Source organism: Parus major, chromosome 2, assembly GCF_001522545.3.
Source record: "Parus major isolate Abel chromosome 2, Parus_major1.1, whole genome shotgun sequence".
Lineage (NCBI taxonomy): Eukaryota > Metazoa > Chordata > Aves > Passeriformes > Paridae > Parus > Parus major.
The window spans coordinates 108,647,658-108,665,425 of NC_031769.1; the positions used below are offsets into that span (position 1 = coordinate 108,647,658).

The following is a 17,768-nucleotide window of genomic DNA, read 5'->3' on the forward strand; positions in this document are numbered from 1 at the left end:
AATGTAATCTATTGCATCAAAATACCATTCAGTTAAATGATTTACTGAACTATAAAAACTAGGATTATTTGTGCCCAAGCTACAATTCAGAAATTAATTACATGATTGATACTGTCAATTAATTTAATATTCTACTTCTCATTCAATTTGTATTGAAAGCAGAAAGCAATTTTGGCCTATGACTGAGGTTTTTTTTATGATCCGCATTATTTAAGTTTCTTTGGCATATGTGGCTCAGCTCCTTCATTCAAAGGGACTTTAATCAAGACTTCAGCAAGCTTCCTTTCAGGTGAAATGATGTGGCTATCAAAAATGGCTAGTTTGAAACTTTTATTTTTGTTATCAATGCTATATTTTCAAAAAATATTTGATGGTCTCTTTTGTTATAATTTGAAAACATTGTATGTGACATTTTGAAATTAGATTGACTTCTATTTATAAGTTAAATAGAAACTTAAGTTTCCCAGTTCCAGACTTAAGGAGCTGTCTTAAGTCAAAGAATAATAAGGAAATCTACTAATAGACTAATTTGCAACACCTGGCATAAGTTATAACACAACATAAAAGTATCTGTTTGGTCCTTTGAGGGAAGGAAAAAAAGTTTTACTATGCTGTTTTGCCAAGTTAAACTCCCTTACGTACTACAAGTATAACTTAAACATTTCACATCAATTCAAATATTTTAATTTGACACAATACAATAATTCATACATTGTACATAAGTACAATAAATCATACATTGCTGTATTTTTAAAGGTACAGGGTGTACTATGGTTGCCCATTCTGTGTTTAGGCTTTTCTTACAGGCAAGAGCTCTTCACAAATATATTTTATGCACATAGTTGGCATGTATTAGTCAGCAAAGTTGTAGTAGTTACATTTATTTTAATGTTTAGGGTAAAAGTATGGTCTTATACAACTATTTTTCTAGGAATAAGTATTACTAGAAAACAATCTGATTCAGATCTAATTTTATTCATGATTACTCCCAGCTTCCTTACTCTTTGTATCAGTTTGATTTTTCTGCCTGTTTTGGTGATTGAGTAAAACATTCTCAAGTTTTGATTGACTCTTCAAGTACAAAAAAAAAAGTGAAAAACGTTCTGTAAGGAAAGGAATTATTCTTTTTATGAATTTATTCTCTCACATTACATGACAGACTTCAGAATTTATTCTTTTTCAATTGAATGTGAATTGAAGGTGTAGAAATAGGTTGTTCTTTTATGTCCTAGGTTTCTCTTTTTTCTCTTTTTTGGCTTGGTTGCAATGTTTTGGATGTTAAAAATAGACAAGTGGCTTCTGCACAATTGTGCCAGAATTTGACATTTGGTTTTACAGATTCTGAATTCCTTCAGTTAGAAGTTATGTCCTAATTGAAAACTGGAGAGAAGGAACAAAGAAACTGTGGCGATGTTCCTGAACTTTGGTGAACAAAAAGGCATAAGATATGGTGCACTTTCGTTGGTTTGGAATGGAAATGGACAAAACTAAAATTAAATTTAGGGATTTCAATTGTTCTTGCTTCATAAAAAAAGGTTTATTATTATTTTGTATTTCTGCTTTAAAACAAATATAATTCTTTTATCAGAACAGGAAGTTACAGGATGAAGGTGCGGACAGCAGGAGAGAAAGAGAGAAAGCGCTGGGTGAAGAGTAAGGAATAGAGAAGAGATAGGATGCAAAGACAGAATATGGGAAAGTAGAAAGATAAAGGTGAGAGGAAAGGGAAATAAAAGATGATGAAAAGACAGAAGTGTTTCTGCCAATGCTCTGGCAATGTGTGGCTGCAGGGCCAGACACAGCCTTGTGGCTGAAGCAGTGGTGCCTCTGGGGTAACATATTTAAGAAAAGCACTCAGACAGAAGAGGAAGGTAAAAAACAGTGTGGAACAGTGATGTGAACACCAAGGCCAGAGAAGAATGAAGGAAGGAGGCGCTCTGGGTACCAGAGCAGAGCAGAGGATCCCTTGCAGGCTGGGAGGGCCACAGCAGGGCAGATATCTGCACTGCAGCCAGTGGAGGACATGATGCTGGGACATTTGGCTGTTTCCTGAAGGAGGTGTTGCCCACAGAGAGTCCAGGCTGAAGCAGACAAACTGTGAGGAGGAAGCAGTGGCAGAGAGTTGCTGGCAGTTGTGGACTGAGTGTAACCCCTATCACTCAGTGTGGGAAAGGTAGAGGAATTGGGAATGAAGGAGGAAGGTTGACCCTATCAGAAGAAAGCTGTTGTTTTAATTTCTTTCTTTCTTTTTGTTGTTTTGTCTTTATTTCTGTCTACCCAAATCCTTTTTAATTGGCAATAAATATGTTTTCATCAAGTCAACTCTGTTTTGTCTCTTACTGTAACTTTTAAGCGATCTCCATGTCTTTATCTCAACCCACGGGTTTTTCATCCCCTCTTCTCCCTGTTTCCTGTAGGGGATGGGGAGGGAAAGGCTGGGTGGGCATTTGGCTGCTGGCCAAGCAAACTCACCGCAGGAGGAAAGGAAGGAAAAGCAAGGGAGAAAAAGAGATAAGGTAAAGAGAAGAGAAATGAGAGGAATAAAGATAGAAGGAAAAAAAAAGTAAAGAAAGGGGAAGGAAAAGAGAAATGAAAAAGAAGAAAGAAAAATAAAACTGAAAAAAGAGAAAATAAGAAAGCAAGGAGAAAAGCGGGGTGAATGAAAAGAGAAGAGAGGAAAGGAAGAGAGAAAAAGATAGAAAATAAATACAGGAAAACAAAAGAGAAAACAATGAAAAGAAAGCAAGTAGAAAAGAATGAACAGAACACAGAAAAAGAAGGGAGTGAGAGAAGATGAAAAGGAATGAAGAAAGGGGAAATAAAAATGAACAGTGAGAGAGAAGAGAGAAAAAAGTGAGGAAGAAAAATAGAAGAGTGAGTAGAAAAAGATAAGGGAAAGAACTGAAGAAAAGCAGACAAAAAAGAAAATAAGAGTGAAAAGGAATGAAGTCCAAGCAAGTTCACTGTGGTTGAGGAATCTGTAGCTGAATGTTTTTAGCAGCAAAGTTAAAATTTTTAACTGACAGAAGGAGTTCATATGTGGTAACCAAGACCCTGAAAATTATTTTCCATCAAGTGGTAAAATCCCTGTATTAAAATAACTCAACTTTGGTTTCAGCATTACTGTTTAATGAACAGATACATTATTTCCAGGTAAAATTTTCCAAAAAAATTGTAATAAACATTAAGAACTCTCTTACTTATTTAGACTGATTACTTAGGTGGGTGGGTGGTGTGGCTGAAATGGCATAGTAAACTCTGGCAGGCCAGCATGTTGGCATGCACCACTTTTTAAGAAGAGGCGAAGTTACTGAACAAGTTTAATTGGGATCACTGAATAGGATTTTTGATAGTAAAAAAAAAAAAAAAAAGAAAAAAGGAAATTAGTTTAAGTTCAGCATAACCATTTACTTTCATGCTGTTGTTTCTATTAAGGAGGAAATATTGTTTAATAAAGTAATGTCATATTACTGCCTGGTAGCTCAACATTCAGTAACATATTAAAGATTTAAAGATTTCTGATATGAAAAAATAAATCCATAATTCTCATAAAATATAAAGAATAGTTTTAAACTGTGTAGTACTTAGTAAAGTTCTTTATATAGTACTTTGCTTGGCAATACTCTTTTATTATTTCCTTAAGTGGTTAAATCTTGGCATAATTTAAACATTTTCACTGACATACATCACATGCCTTTTAGAATTCAATTTGGGTATGTCTTAACAGCATGTTGTTCATTGCCTTTTGTGTTTTGTTTTCATTACTGGGGGAAGGTAAAAGAAGATGTATGTTCATAGGCCCATCTTCCAGTTTTATAAATTTAGTTGCAATTGGTTTTCAGTGGCAGCAACTGGGAAATTGCACCAAAATCACGTGAGAGAGCCAGGAACATGACAAAAGGCTCCAGCGGAGGAACATGTGGGCGTGTGGGGCTCCATCAAGCTTGGTAATTCTGCTTTCCCTCAGCAGGGTGGTACCCCCTCCTCTCCCCTCCTCTGCATCCTCTGGCGCCAGATGCAGCAGCCCAAGGGGTTACGGCTGAGGCGAGCCAGCTGCATCTGGCACGTAGGTTGGGGAGCGGCTGGAGGGAGCGCGGTGCCGTAGCTGACAAAAGGTGAAATACAGGCCTTGCTCTGAGGAGTCTGAAATGGGAACCACTTGTGTCAGTCTGAGGCCATCCTTCTCCAGTTACTGTAAACTAATATTGTAGCCGACAGAATAATCCTGTTTCTCTCCAAGCTGCTTTTCCTGTTCTGGGCTGCCCACCTCCCTGGATGCTGGCACAAGCGTTCATATGGCTTTTGGGAGAAATAATCAAGTTTTAAATGAAGAAAAAAGGGGTTTGAGGGGATGAACATGTCATGGAGATAGGAACATGTGGTCTGCCTTATAGGGAAGCCACTCAAGCTGCTATTTTGAGGGGCAGAGCTGATAGAATGTGACATGAGTCCAGTATTAGTCCTGGTGTAAACCTTGCTGGTGAAAGCAGAAACTGCTCTATGGCCTTACAAAAAGGCACAGAAATGCACTATTGCTGCCATAACTGCAGGGTGGTGTCTTGTAACCGTTACAGCTGTGGTAACAGAAGTCCCTGCTGTGGATGATAAGAAAGGCTGGAAATTCTTCTAATCAATCAGGGGAGGAGTATGGCTGGAAGCTGTGACTTGCATCAGGATTATGGTCCTGGTATAGCATGATAAAGCAGGAATCCTACTCAGTCTTCTGAACTAGGCCTGGCTCACAGTGGTTTTCTGGCAACACTTTGTTCTTCCTTTTTTCCCTTTTTCATTGCGCAACTGAGTTAATGAAGCCACTGTCAGATGCTGCATGGGCTTCCTCTGTGGGTGGTGCAGCAGCTCAGAAGTCCTGTTGTTCTTTTGCAGTATATTTTGTCACTTTGTTGCAGATCTCCAGCAGAGGCAGCTAATCAGAGAAGGAGCAGTGTCTGCAGTTTCCAGGCTTCTTGAGCAAGCTTCAGGGAAATGCTCAGGTGACAGAGGACACATCCATCAAGTCCAAGTCTGGCTGCATGACTGGTGTCACAGGCAAAGCCGTAGCATCCCCTTTGAGGAATAATGACTACTGAATAGGGACAGGATTCATAAGATGGAGCATGGCAAAGGCATCTATGCTAGAAATCTGTCTTCTTTTCTGGAGGGCTTTGAAGCAGCTACTTAATGTGAAGGTTGCTGGAATTTGAAGAGAAGTAAAGGCATGGGGAGCATCATGGAAGGGTCTGGGGAAAAACACAATCAGAGAAATGTACTTTCTTTATGCAGTCTCTGCACACTTTCAGAGCACCTTAGGGTTACAAACACAGGTGGAGCTAATGCGCACAGTAGGATGCTCCTGTGCATAGATGGAGGGCTGCAGGCTGACAAAGAAGGGCAGTGCATGCAGAGAGGGTTGGGAGTGCACAGTACTTTGCCCTGGAATGAGTACTGAGCCTAAGGCAGAACAACACAGCTAGTGCTGGGGTAAACATCTGCTGCTGACCATCTGGCCAAGAAGTAGATGGGGCCTTAAAGTAACTGCTGGGTGCCTTGCAATTGTTGCAGACCATAGTAGTTGTGGGGGATGCAAGCAAGCCAGGATATTCCTGAAATATAATTTTTTGATCCAGGTGATGGACTTATTACATGTGAGCAAGGAAGATCTGGTTGAATGTATGAAGCTTGGTGTTCACCTTGATCAAACTATGGACAAAAGGGTCTAGCAAGGCTGTTTCATCTTCCTTAGGGAAAGAGAATGGCTCATTATAATTCACAAAAAAAACTAGCAGGTGTGGCAGAAAGCCAGTATGAGTGAGAAGAGGCAAACCATGTCCAGCCAGCCTCTTCACCTTCTATGTTCAGATGACTGGTTCTGTGCATGAGACAACAGCAGTGAATATCTTTTACACTGACTTCAGCAAGACATTTGGCATCATTTCCCATAATATCTTAATAGCAAATCAGTGACATAGGAGCTTGATAAGTGGACAGTAAGGTAGATGGAAATTTGCTTTGACTTCAAGCCCCATTTTGATCAAAGGTGCTAACTCCAGTAGGTGACTGGTTACTAAGTGGTGTTCACACATTGACACTGAGGCTGTTACTGGTAATGTGGCTGTTAAACACCTAGAATATGGGACAGAGTGCACATTTAGCAGGTTTAGAGAAAGCAGGTGGTACACTGAAGACTGGGCTGTTGTTCAGAGAGATCTAGACAGCAAAGAACTGTGCTAACAGGAGCCTTGTGAAATTCAACACAGGCAAGAGCAAACTTTTTCGTCTGGAACATAGTAATCTCTGGTGGTGTAGGCTGGGGGCTAACAGGGCAGGAATCAGCTTTGCAGAAAATTACCTGGGTGTCCTGGTGGTTAACAAGGCAGCTATTAGTCCATCGATGTGCCCTTACATCAAAGAAGGGCAAGCCCATGTTGGGCTGTGCTAGCAGGATTGTGGCCAGCAGGCCAGGCTGATCCTTCCTCTCTGTTCAGCACTTGTGAGACCGCATTTGGAGAGCCATGTCTGGGCCCGCTATTCCAGGAAAGAGGTTGATACATCAGAGTCCAGTGTAGGTTCACCAAGGTGGCTGGAGGCTGGAGCATATGGCATATGAGGAGAGGCTTGTTCACACAGCAGAACAGAAGGCTCAGGGTGATCCTGTGGCACTCTGCTGCTAACTGATGGGAGTGTGTAGGAAAGACAGATCCAGGCTTTTCTTGGAGGTTGCGTAGTGACAGCACAAGAAGCAAAGAATGAGAGGCAGCAGACACAAAATGGAACATGAAATATCCTGATTTGATACTAAAAAAAATACTTTCCCAGTTAGAGCAGATAAGCACGGGAGAGAGGAAAGTTGTCCAGGGAGGCTGTGAAGTCTCCATTCTTGGAGATTGCACAAAACTTGAGTGGACAAGGCTGAGATCCAAGTGGCCTTGCTTGGAGCAGAAGGTTGGACTAGATAACTTCTGGAAGTTCCTACCAGTGTAAATTATATGTGGGCATGAAACTTGGTGGGGCTGAATGTTCTTAAAAATAGCTGTAACTTTTTTTAGGGGGGTGAGGAGGTGTGGGTGGGGTGGGTTGGCATGTATTTTTTATTTTGCATTTGACTAACCACTTGTATATCAATAACACATACACACAAGATATTCTTAAAACAGGGAAAGTTATGGAGACTGGCCAATTAAAAAGCCAAATTAAACAAGAGAACTTGGGATAATTTCATACAGGTCCCTTGTGTAGCGTGATTAAGTTTTAGAGGCCAAAAGGCATTCAGTGATTATTGACTATGTCTTGTTCAGCATAGTCACTTTACTTTCCACCTTAACAATTTTTTTTTCCTTGAGGAGTAAGCTTCACCCACCTTGAAGCCAAGAATATTTGGAAGGGTGGGGTGTTTTTTTTCATTTTATACATTGCACATTTTGTGGCAATGTTTTTCTTGGGTTTAGTACATTTTTGACTGTAGCACAGTCATTACTTCATTTTTCTAAACATATGTATTTAAAGCCCACAAGGGTCTGTGAAATCTGATACTAAAATAAGACATCGTATATATAAAAACCATGGTTTCTTTAAGAAAGCCATTTTTTAACCTCTACTCCAGAATTCCTTTAATGTGGTAGGAATTAATTTTTTTCCTTTATTTATAGTTTTGTCCTTCATGGTGATTATTGATATTGGAGTAGAAAATGAAAAATGTACTAGTGCATTTTAATGAAATCAGTGAAAACTATTAAAAGGAAATATTTTATTAGAAGAGAAAAGGACAAAAAAAATACATTCTTTAATAGGAAGTGGCTGTCAGAGAGAACTGTGATATTTAACCAGTAAAAAAATTTGTTACACAAAAAAAAATCAAATAGTTTCTTTTAAGTGGTGTTAAATGAAGAGGGTGTTTTCAACCTAGCTAAGGGACACCTTAGCTGTTGTGACTCCCACTGACACATGCTTATTTCTTGTTCTTTTGGATGATTTTCTTTCTGAAACACTTTTCTTTCAGACTGATTTTAAGAGATACTCTTTAATATTTGCCTGTGTCTTTCAACAACACGTTCAAAGTGCCCTTTTTTGTTAGAATTGCTTTTTTTGCTTGTATTATTTGTACTACATCTAATGAAATGTTAAGGATTCAAAGTGCAGAGATGCATTTACATATATCCTCTCTTTGAGATTTTTCTTCACAAAGAAGAAAAACCTGGGGTTTTCCCAGGTGTTAAAGAGCACAGAGAAGTGTAAACATTTCTCTATAAAACTTGTATTCTCATTTCCTTTCTGGTTGAGGAATGCTTGTTGCCATATGTGAATATCATTTAAAGAGGTGTCATGGTGTTTCAAACATACTTTACAGAACATTCAAAGTATTCAAGGAAACCTGCTCAAAGGCAAGGCTGGCAGTGGGTAATCAGCAAAACTAATGGCTAGGGGTATTTGAATTTCAGAAAAATTCTTAATATCCTTCAGTCTGTAGTATATAATGTGACATTGGTATGATGGGATTTTTGTGCTTTTTATTTTCTCTTCTCAAATTTACCTGCTATACTGTGAGTGTCTTGTTTTCAGATACATTACAAATGTTTTCAGGGGAAAATTATAACAGTAGTTCTATAAAATTCTTTTCAGGAACACTTAAATTTTACACAGGTTCTGGAACTTTTATAAATAAAGGCTTTCTTGTGACAGAAAATGAATTAAAAAAAAAAAAAAGGGAAAAAGCCTGGCCTGCTTAAGGAGTACTGAGATTTGCAGTGAACTTTAGTTCACAGGGCTTTTCATTTTATTGTTTTAGTAGAGTCAAAATAAAGCTCCACTTTCAGCATGGATGAACTCCATTTGCTGTTTTCTTCTGAAACATTACTGTGACTATTGTCACTAAGTTTGACATCATCAGTTTTCTCAGGCTGCCAGAACCATGAGATAAAATAGATTTTGCTCTAGATGACAAAAAGATTCATTACCAGTGTTGTACAGTATCAGAACTTCATCTACCTTGGCCTCAGACCACAGAGTGCTCAAAAGGTAAGGTTGGAAATGCCAAACCTGATTGAAATGTCTGTGAAAGGCCATTGCACAGAGCAGAGGGCAGGATCAGATGTGTTTGTAGTAATCTTTACCCCTGAGAAAAAAAAAGAAACACCAGAAATACGATAGTGCTGCCATAAAGCTAAAAGGTGAAAAAATGCCTAAGTCTATGCCATCATTTGTAAAAGTGAGCCAAACTCTTAGCTACTGAGAGAGAATTAGAATTAAAATATATGTGTAGCCATACAGGAAAACTTTGCTTTCCATGAAACATCTTTGACTTTGTGGTCATTTAGTCACTTGTGACTGACTGTGGGTGAATGCAGCCAGTCTGGCAAACTCCTAAAGAAAAACGCCACCTTTTCTTACCAGTATCCCCTGTCTTTCTGTCCTGTTTGCCTTCAGCTAGCAGTTTCACTCACTTGTCCACCTTAGTTTTGATATGATGATGTATGTCTAGAGGTTTATTAAGTTTGTGCTTTATTGTACACGTTAATGCCCTGTAATCACTGCACACAATGACTGTATCTAGATGTACAAAAGGCCCAGAGGGAGATTGCTTCATGCAAGAGGATCCCAGGATTAGTAGAAATAGGTCCTAAGGGTAGTGGCATAAGCTCCAGTATTTGTTTATTATGTATGTTCTTCACAGAAGTACAAATAATATTTGTACATCTCTCTTTCAAGGAGAGACATTGTTTAATGCTTCAAAGGCATTTTGGTAATAAGAGTGAAGAAACCTGTTCTGTGAAGGCATCTTCACTTCTTACTCCTTCCCTGATTCAAGTTTGGGTTAATTCAGAATGTAAAACTAGACTTAGGTGAGATTGTAAATGAGATTTCCTGCTAAGAATGCAAAAAAAAACCAAAAACCTTTTCATAATACCTAGCTTGAATTTAGGATCCAGATTGAGTTTTTATACATTATTGCTCCAGATCATTTCATATTTGAAGGATATTGATATGGTTCTGTTTCTTGGTGATGTATCACTTTAGTTAACTGTGACTCCATCTGCTTCTAACTCCCTCAAAGCTGCAAAGGGCATGGTTCAAGTTCATTGCTAGGTTCTTCTGGGTTAGAATTTGGAGGTCAGCACTTTGGTGTAACTGCAGTGAAAACTGATAGGTAAATTCTGCTAGTTTGTGAGACAGACATGGGGTATCTATGACAGATGTGTTACATCTGTGTATGTCTGGACTGGTCCTTGTTTTTTCCATCATGCTACCAATAATCGTTCCTTTATCTCCATCTGATTTAGAAAAACAAGAAATCTGTATGACAGTTGAGGATGAGGCAATGTCAGTAGAAAAAAGGTCTTTTTTTCTAGCATGTTATGGTATTTATTTGCAATCTTTGAGGCTATAGACAAATGAGCTGTACTACTTTGTCTTCTTGCCTGATAGCCTGGCTTATTTGCTACACCCAAGAGTAGTGGTCCTGTCGGTGATATTTGAAGGCTGAAAGTCAGGTATCATGTGTGAAGCATAAGTAGGACCAGAGATGTAAAAATTTTCTTCAAGGTGCTGCCCAAATGAGAACAAAACTGTTGCTAATTCTGGTTAATGTGGGAAAAAATTATTGAAAATAAACTTTAAAAAACATATTTATTTTAAGATTTGTCTTTTAATCCCTTAAAAGACATTTAAATATTCAAGTGGGAGAGCTTATGTTAGGAGTAAACTTGAAGTATGATTTATTCAGACTGTATAAATAGTGTTCAAACTGAATGTACTTCAATTCCTATAAAACTTAAGCAAATAACTTAAGGCTTAAGACTTTATTTATTATGACTTTATTATTTAAATGGTTAAGACTTCAGAACATAAACAGTTTTGACAGTCATGTCGACTGTTCATATTGAGTATTCTCTGTAGTTCTCATTAGTAGTCTCTTTAAAATTAAAAAAGCCAATTGGAAGCTCAAAAAGAAAAATGCTTTTTTTATTGCTCCAATTTATGAATAAGAACTTTGTGTGAGAGGCTGAGATCTTCCAGCTCTGCAGTTTCACTAGACTGTATATATAAAAATAGTAGATGGTTCCCTAGCTACCTACTACCCACATATTAAGAGATGGTTTTATTGTTTAATAAATCATGTTGGATATGTGATATTTTGGAAAGTCTCTTCTTTTTTTCCTTTTATATCCCACACATGTAGTGTATTTTCATTCAGCATTTAAAAGTCAATCTCTTAATCAAATCAAGGTTCTTTCCAGAAATTATTTGATAGAAATAAGTACACTTGTAATGATTTAGTAAATATGGTGTCATTGCTGTTTTAACATTGGAAAATATGACATGGATTAATTTCTGTACAATAAGTTAGATAATTGATGAATGCATTTATAGTCTCTGAATAAATAAAAAGTGAGATTACATTAAAGCTCTTTTTATTGGCTGATTGGGGTATTTTAATCATTTCAAGCAATGAATAAATTAACCTTGCAGCAGGAAAATAAATGGAAAAATTCAAAAGCAAGATTTTAATTTATCGTTCAAATCAAGTTTTCTGTTTGATAATTTAAATTGGTTTAGTTTGGATTATTATGTTTAGTCTTAGGATTTTGCTACTGAAATAAGGATGGCAGAGTGCAATTGTACCTGGAATCCATAGTCTGTAGATAACATTGGCTGAGAAAGCAAATATACTGCTTGCAGTCTTCCTGTGTGTTTTATGTTTTCATGGCCAGGTTTTGATAGTGGGGTGTACAGGGGTGGCTTCTGTGAGCAGCTTCCCTCGTGTCCAATGGAGCCAATGCCAGCGGCTCCAAAACAGCCCCACTGCTGCCCCAGGCCAAGCCCATCAGCAGTGATGGTGGTGGCCCTGGGCTAACAGGGCCAAGGAGAGGGGAAAACCCCTGAACAACAGCAACTGCAGCTGCAGAGAGGAGTGAGAACATGTGAGAGCAACAACTGTGCAGACACCAGGGTCAGTGACGAAGGAGGGAGAGGAGGTGCTCCAGGTGCTGGAGCAGAGATTGCCCTGCAGCCTGTGGTGAAGATGGTGGTCCTGAAGGACTGCACCCTGGGGAAGGGACCCACCCCAGGGCAGGGAGAGAGTGTGAGGGGTTCCCACCCTAAAGGGATGAGCAGCAGAGACAATGTGTCATGAACTTACCGCAGCTCCCATTCCCCATTCCCCTATGCTGCTGAGGAGGAGGTAGAGAAAATCATGAGTGAAATTAAGCCAGGAAGGAGGGAAGGGAGGGAGGGAAGGAAGGCGGTTTAAGATTTGGTTTTATTTCTTATTTTCCTAATATGTTTTGATTGGTAATAAACTCAATTCTTATTTCCCCAAGTCAAGTCTGTTTTGCCCGTAGTGATTATTGCTGAGTGATCTTTCCCTGTCCTTACTTCGTGATCCTCTCCTTGTATTTTCTCTTCACAGCCCAGCTGAGAAGGGGAGTGATAAAGCAGCTTTGGTGGGCAGGTGATGTCCAGCCAGGGACAACTGGTTGGTTTGTTTAGACTACCTTGATGCATTTATTGCTGAAAAAGTTGTAGGTGATTGGCAGGAAATCTTGCATTCACCAACAGCTTTGTTTTCAACTATTTACATGTGCTCTCTGCTTCCCTCTATGCCAAGGGAAGGATCCTGTGCTGTTTAAATATATTAAAATATCTGGGTCTTTTATTCAGTGTTCAATTCACTGGACATCTTCTGGTTGTTCCTCCTGAGCCCATCTGGTAGGATGTGCCTTGTCTCCAGCACTAACTGCTACTGCAGCCCTGCCTGCTCAGTCAAGCCTGGCTGTGGGAGGAGAACAGCTTTAGGCCGGTCAGCAGCGGTTTGCCTGTCATCTTCTTAAATAGCACAGCTGTCTTCTCATCTTGGTATAGCTGCTTAGGGTCCTGGTGGTTTTCTGTGTCACTCCTGAGCTAGGTCACAGGCACAATCTTGTGAGGCAGGTTGGGATATTTTGCTGACACTTGACAGCAGGACTGTAGGAACATGGCTCCTTGAAGATTGTGGGAGAGCTTTTAAGAGGAAGCCAAAGGGCTTCATCACACCAGGCATGCAGTGCTGTGTGGAACACTTCAGCAAACAATGCACATCTAGACATCAGGTCAATTTTACAGCATTTCTAGCTGCTGTATATGTTGGAACAAGTATACTTATGGCATGTGATTAACCTTAGCCTTAACCAAAATTTTGATTTACTGAAGAGATAAAGAATCACAGGTTACAGTGCTGGATGGATGCTCAAGAGAACATTCAATGCAAACACTGGGACAGGTTTCAGATTATGTATCAGCTGGGACTGGTGTGTGTATTATCTTCTGATGAAGGTCATTTTACAAACTGCCCCGCTCTGTTCTGGTGTTGATTAAAACATCAGCAGCTACATTCACACTTTTAGGCTATCCATGAACTTTCTTTTTCTTCCTCCAGTGGCCATGAAGAACATTCATCTCCACTGACATTTTATATATTTCAGGAAAATTACAATTATGCCTTCTTTTACTTTTCTGTTTACTGTACCGTACATGTGGGTTTTCTGCAGCCTTCCCTCATAAGTTTTATTTTCTTTATCTGTCGTCACTCTAAAATTGGTGTAACTTACATGCATTATGAACATATTGTATTCTGTGTGACTTCAAATCATGCCTAGAAATTACTTCTTAAGCCTTTTGGTTTTACTTTGTTTCTAGTAGTGAGTAAAATTTGTTGCTCCCTCATGACTATTTATGGATGTGCATAGAAAGAGCAGATGATTTCAAACAAATAAATACTGGACAAATTTATGACACCTAGGTGCTCCTCTTGTGGAAGTCATCATTAGATTTGGGGGCATGTCAGGAAGAGGAGGGGGTTACTCCACGTCCAGTGGTACTGGGTGACTGACGTGATACCTGCTGTGTCAGGGAAATTTCACTGTCTGCTACACTACATTGCCTGGACAAGGCAGTGTTGATTTATTTTCCATATTTAAGACATCTCTTTTTTTTTTTTTTTTTTTTTTTTGCCAAGATTATAATTTTTGTCTCTTGGCGAGCAGTCTAGCAAAGACCATTAGAATTATATGTATAACCACAGAAGTTTTCTGGGTTTTCTGACAGAACCACGTGTTTGAGAAGTTTACTAGATAAAAATAAGTAACATTTTTACTGATTTTTTTACAAAATTTTAATAGGGTTTTGTGGAGGGTGGCAGAGGAGGAAGTAACTGAAACCTGTACTTCCCCTACGTGTTTTAGCAGAGATTGGTGTGTGTGAAGTCTGGCATTTCGATTTAGGAAACACCGGCTGCGTGACCAGTAGAGGGAGCCCAGAATCACAAAATGTTGGAGATATTTTTGACTGGGGGAGTTTGGGGTGCAAAATTTGATTTGATAATGTACAAGAATTTTGAAGGGAAGGGATGCACTGAGTACTACCAGCTTCTAGTGATTTTGGGGAAGAGAATTTATGAAATAATAAAATGCCTGATGTCCTATAAACGATCAAGTTGTATTGGCAGCCTTTATATTGGAAAGTTAATGAGTGTTTTCTTTTCTTTTCTTTCCTATGTTGCTGGTTGTTGTAACATCATAACATCACTTTTACAGAAAGTAAGTAACTTTTCACCTTTTAAACGTTTTTTAAAGTGTGTGGGGGTATTTATACTTCTTGTATATGTGTATAGATATATATGTATATAAAATAAACACACAAGCAGAAAATTACCAGTCTTAAAGATATATTGCTACAGATTGTAACTTCCATATATGAATGACTTCTAGACTACCACAATGGTTTAAAGCAGTCTCACCCAAATGATGATAAATAGTATGAAAGTTCTTCATCTGAAGACTGTAAATGGTAAACATATTTCTTGTGTGCAGACTATGGCAATAAAACTTGCAGCATATTGATTTAAAATATATTATGGCTCTAAAAATTCACAGATATCAAGTTACAAAGTAGAATATTATTGTATCCAATTTCATTTAACTGAATCAAAGTTGAACTGATTTGGAGTGTTTCAAGAACTTAGGTCAAACTGTGCCATTTTTGATATTCAGAGATACTCAGTCTTATATTGGCAGGCCTTGTCTACTGTATTAATACATTCCAGGAACTCTGAGCAGAAGGAACATGTCCTCAGGCTGTAGGAGAATTTAGAAAGCATGAAATAAGTAGTACAGATCCCTCAGAAAGTGCTCTATGATTCAGACATCAGTCTGCATCATGGGATTTTAGATTGCTGGCCTTTTGAACCACACTCCCATGTGTTGCAAGCATTTCCAGCGTCAGTTGTGTGTAACATTTGGGATTTTTAATACGGTGTTTTAAGGATGTCAGTGCTGACAGAAGAACAGTCAAGCCATTGGTTGACATGGGTCAAAGCAGCACTGACAAAGGACACCACGGAACTTCAGTTATCTCTTAGCTCAAAATAAATCCCATCCCTCAGTGTTCCCAGATTATTTTCATTTGCAGCTTAAGTGTGTTCTGTGTGGTTTGTTTCGTGGTCCTTATGGACATACCCAAGTCCACTTTTCAAGAGGGGTGGATATGGCCCTTAGGCTGCATGCCATTAGGAGTTGCAGGTATCTGTAAGAAACAAGCATAGCGGTAGTTAAAGTGCTTCTTGGCTCAGTAGCCGGTACGGGTTTCTTTCTAAGTCAGGGAGTAGTTTCTGTTGTCCACTTGCCAGTTGTCTAGACTTTGAAGATTAAGATATCTGCTGTGAGCACAGTAGTGATCACGAGATGTTGCCAAGTCCTCTATTTTGGGTTCATTCATCCTGTATCATTTTAATTGGTTAATGATATCTAAAAATAAGTGTGGAGTCCAGTGTATTTCCATCAGAATAGGCGAAGAATACAAATTGTGCATACCTGCACACACAGTTTTGTTTCTTGTTGACATACCAAGTTTGTGTTCTGCTGCAGAGTCAGCAAGTTCTTTCTGTCTTGCAGAGAAAGCCTTAATCGGTGATAATGTTTCACTAAAAAGATCCAAGTCTGCGAGAGTTGAAATTGTTTCACGTTATGTATGTTAACATATGGAAGAAATTACACAGCCATAACTGCTGTATTTAATGCTTTCTGTCTTTGCTTGTCAAGCATTAATACAGTAAGGAAAATGTGTAAAGAGAAGTATCCTACATCTTAAAAAAGTGTTTAAATAATCGTTAAACTCAATGAACTCTCTTAATATCTTCTGCCCCACTGCTAGCAGTATCATTTTATTTCCAACATATTTCAGTTTGTATTTTGTTAAAGTATTATATGAAAACCAAATGTGGAGCTAGTTTTATTTGCAGGGAAGCAAAAGAAACAACAAAAACTTGTCAGAATTTTCATATTGTGTGATCGTGTTTGGAATACCCATAAAATAAAAACCTATTGAATAACTGATGTGTTTATCAACAAGGAACATTTTTACCTGCAGTTTTTTTAATTTTAGATGTAGTAATATGATACATTAGGTGACCTGTAGTAAATAAATTATAATAGACAGGACTTCCTGGCCTGAGGACGCTTTATAGTGTCTTCAAGCCAGGTTTAATTTATATCAGAATTTTTAATTACCACATTATCAAGCTTGCCATTAAAATAATGATACATGTACAGTAAGGATTAATTTTGTTGTAACAGAGCCTTGGAAATCAACAGAAAGCATAACCATATGCAGTACAACAATTTAAATCCAGTTTCACATCTTAAAAAAAGAAACAGACGTGCAATTTTCAGCCAAGATTGGATGTTGTGTTTTAATGCCGCAGAATAAAGAAGAGTAGTTTCTGATGAACTTTGAAGCCCTGTTCCTGGTTTATAGTTGAGTATATAATTAATCCTGAAATACTTTGCAACACACTTAATTTAATGCACAGGCATTGTTCCACTTAACCAAGTGGAATATATTTACGTGGCTAAAGATAAGCGTGCGTGCAGACTGGGGACCCCAGGGAAGAAGCACAGTTTCAGATTCAGTCCCTGAGTACACTGTGTACAGTAGCCAGCAAATGGGGGCAAAGATCTGATAGTATATCTACAGATCTTGTACTTCAGTTTTCAAATTAAAATAAAATAAAATAACTTACGACTGCCTTCTTCCCCACCTTTTTTTAGATCAGCTTTTCACATTAGTATACATCTAGCTAGGGTAGAAATATCTGCTCTTTTTCTGATGTAAACATGTATATGCTACAAAGATATCCCTGTCCAAATACTCATTTTTTTCTTAATGTGTTGTGTTTCTTTTTAAATAGTCCTTTAACATGCATTCCACAGTGGTGTAAAATTATTGCCTTGAGGAGGTCAGTCTCATAATCTCTAAAACAATTCTAATTAGAAAAGATAGTGCTTCATAAATGGCACAAGTGTGCTTATATTTTTTGTATAATAATGCATGCTGACCATGTTGAGCCAGAAGAAGGCTTTACTATATATCACTTTTAATTTTAAATGTGTTCTTTCTGGGCTCTTTATTATTCTTTTGTTGCCTTTCATCCTATGGGATGCAGCTGCCCTTGAACTTGGTACTGTTTTGATCATTCATGTGCAGCAGCCACATTGTCTGTAACATTTTAAAAATGAGGCTTCATGGTGTTATTTATGAAGTAATTTCACATAAATATTTGGACTTTGGTTCTTTCAGAATGTGGAGCTGGTTGCTGTATGAAGAAAAGCATAATTATAATTCACAGACTTTTTGCCTCAAGCCTAGGGGACAGATGCATATGATTAAGTTTGAAACTGGCCTGTTATTGTAATGTAGATGTTTTCAGGGTTGAGAGAATTAAAAAAAAAAAAAAGGGGGGGGGG

General features: G+C 38.3%; 1 protein-coding gene across 1 annotated transcript in view; it reads left to right on the top strand.

Annotated features, from left to right (window-relative positions):
* ASXL3 (ASXL transcriptional regulator 3) overlaps positions 1-17,768 on the top strand; it is a 125,867-nt gene that overhangs the window by 38,035 nt on the left and 70,064 nt on the right. The gene's annotated exons all lie outside the window — the stretch shown is intronic.